The sequence below is a fragment of the Sorex araneus genome, chromosome 1 (assembly GCF_027595985.1).
Source record: "Sorex araneus isolate mSorAra2 chromosome 1, mSorAra2.pri, whole genome shotgun sequence".
NCBI classification, from domain to species: domain Eukaryota; kingdom Metazoa; phylum Chordata; class Mammalia; order Eulipotyphla; family Soricidae; genus Sorex; species Sorex araneus.
Genome location: NC_073302.1, coordinates 217,511,363 through 217,514,279, shown reverse-complemented (window position 1 = coordinate 217,514,279; position 2,917 = coordinate 217,511,363). Strand labels below are relative to the sequence as shown.

General features: G+C 36.6%; 1 non-coding gene across 1 annotated transcript; it reads left to right on the top strand.

The window, feature by feature from the left end:
• The first annotated feature begins 1,380 nt into the window (after positions 1 to 1,380).
• On the top strand, positions 1,381 to 1,442 carry LOC129401483 (U7 small nuclear RNA). Its single transcript, XR_008628374.1, has one exon. It is a non-coding gene; the product is annotated as a U7 small nuclear RNA (small nuclear RNA).
• Positions 1,443 to 2,917: the final 1,475 nt, after the last annotated feature.

The following is a 2,917-nucleotide window of genomic DNA, read 5'->3' as shown; positions in this document are numbered from 1 at the left end:
CTTTTTTCCAAGGATTGCTTCAGCTATTCGTGGGGGTTTATTGTTCCATATAAATTTCAGGAGTGTTTTGTCTATTTTTTTTAAAAAATGTCATAGGTATCCTGATAGGGACTGCATTAAATTTGTATAGTGCTTTGGGAAATATTGCCATTTTGGTAATGTTAATTCTCCCTATCCATGAGCAGGGGATGTGTCTCCATTTCCTAGTGTCCTCCTTTAGTTCTTGAAGTAGTGTTTTGTAATTTTCTTTGCATAGGTCCTTCACCTGTTTGGTTAAGCTGATTCCAAGGTACTTGATTTTCTGAGGTACTATTGTGAACGGGATTGTTTTTTTAATGTCTCTTTCTTCTCTTTCATTATTTGTATATTAGAAAGCCATGGACTTTTGGGTGTTGATTTTGTAGCCTGCCGTTTTACTATATTAACTTATTGTTTCTAGGAGTTTTTCTGTAGAGTCTTTAGGGTTTTCCAAGTATATTTCATATCGTCTGCAAATAGTGATAACTTGATCTCTTTCTTTCTTATCTGTATGCCCTTGATATCTTTTTCTTGTCTAAGTGCTATGGCCAGGACTTCCAGTACTATATTGAATAAGAGTAACACCATCATTTCTTGAAAAACAAATAATTTGTCATGAAATCTGTGATGATATTGTACTTTTACTTATTTAGTAATATAGTTGTGACAAATTTTAATATGTTAAATGAGAAGGATCTGGCTGACACAGAGCATACTCAGTAAGTGCTCATTGAAGGTGATTAAAGTAATGCTTAATACATTTGTCTGTGGTGCCTCTGTTCTGATCTTGCTGTAATGTTGACTAAAAAATCTGAACCACATGTTTTGAGGTTTTTGTTTTGTTGTTTGCTTTGGTTTGGTTTTGGATCAGTGCACAAAGTTCACAGAGATTATTCCTGACTTTTCTTAGGGCTCACTCCTTGTGGAACTGAAAAGTCCATCTGTGATGCTGAAAATTGAACCAGGGACTATTGCATGCATGGCAAGAGCCTTAATTTGGCATGAAAAATATGCCCTTTACCACTTTGTCTTCCTGGACACATGCTTTATTTAACTCTTGAGATTTGCTAAAATATTTTTAGGTATGTTTTAAATCATATTTGATAAAATGTGAATTCAACCCATTTTTTTAAAATACAGTTCAGTTTTAAGCTAATTCATGGAAAGTTTTTCATAACATAAATTGTGCATAATTTCTTCATAAATACCTCTGAATTTTGATTGTTTTATTGCAGTTGTATGTTATTTTGTGAATCAATTGTTTCACTAAAGAGAAATAAACAACTGATAAATTTAATGCATGCAGTCAGAGTCCATCCTTGATATCGTGGTAAGGGCCAAGCCACACTAAGAATTGGGGTGAAGTGTTGCGGCTCTTTTAGAATTTGTCTAGCAGGCTTTCTCATTGCTACTGGAAATCCTCCCCCCTCTCCCCTCCCCACTCAAAAAAGAAAAAAACAATAAGAGAAAAAAATGTGACATGATTTGTCTATAATACATTTAGGAAAACGGCAGAACCTCGCAAGCTACCCGTGATGTACTCAATATGCCCAAAACAGTAACAATGATGGTTCTCATTCCCTGACCCTGAAAGAGCCCCCAGTATGCCATTGGGCTACACTAGCATGCAACAGGGATGAATGTAGATGTTACTGGCGCTCACATGAGCAAATGAATAAGCAACAGGATGACAGTGATACATTTAGGAAAGAAATAAAGACTTAAAAATATAATAGGTATCTTCAAAGCTGACACACCACTGGCCAAGCAAGTGAAAACAGAGATAAATAAATGGGACTATCTCAAACTAAGAAGCTTCTGTACTCAAAAGAAAAAGTGACCAAAATACAAAGACAATCTACAGAATGGGAAAGAATATTTATGCAATACCCATTTGATAAAGGGTTGATATCAAGGATATACAATGCACTGGGTGAACTCCACAAGAAAAAAACTGCCAACCCGATCAAAAAATGGGTTGATGAAATGAACAGAAACTTTCCCAAAGAAGAAATCCAAATGGCTGAGAGGCAAATGAGAAAATGTTCAACATCACTAATCATCAGGGTGATGCAGATCAAACTAACAATGAGATATCATCTCACACCACAGAGACTGGCCCACATCCCAAAAAACAAAAGCAACTGGTGTTGGCGTGGATGTGGGAAGAAAGGGACTCTCCTTCACTGCTGGTGGGAATGCCGACTGGTTCAGCCCTTTTGGAAAACAATATAGACGATTTTCAAAAAGTTAGAAATTGAGCTTACATTTGACCCAACAATACCACTCCTGGGAATATATCCCGGAGAGGCAAAAAGGTATAGTAGAGATGACATCTGCATTTCTATGTTCATTACGGCACTGTTTACAATAGCCACAATCTCAACAAACCAGAGTGCCCAAAAACAGATGACTGGTTAAAGAAACTCTGGTACATCCGCACAATGGAATACTATGTAGCTGTCAGAAAACGTGAAGTCATGAAATTTGCATATAAGTGGGTCAACATGGAAAGTATCATGTTGAGTGAAATGAGTCAGAAAGAAAGAGACAGACAGAGAAAGATTGCACTCATATGTGGAATATAAAGTAGCTGAGAGGTACAAGCTTACAAATATGCAATTTCTGGTAGATATTTATCTGGACTTAGTTACTAAAATACTAAAATACAGAAATCCAAAACCATGCGGCTGCTAGTGCAGCCACTCGACCTCATATCTCTTCATTCTCAGCAATGGAAAACAAATTATCAAATGTTTCCTTTTCAGCAGGTCCGACTTTAGGGGGGAGAAACTCCAAACAATAATAGTGATTTTTTTTGTTGAAATATTGAATGTAATCAAAGTAAAGTGAAAGTAAAGTGAAATCTATCAGTTACACCGGCGGGGTGGGGGACTGG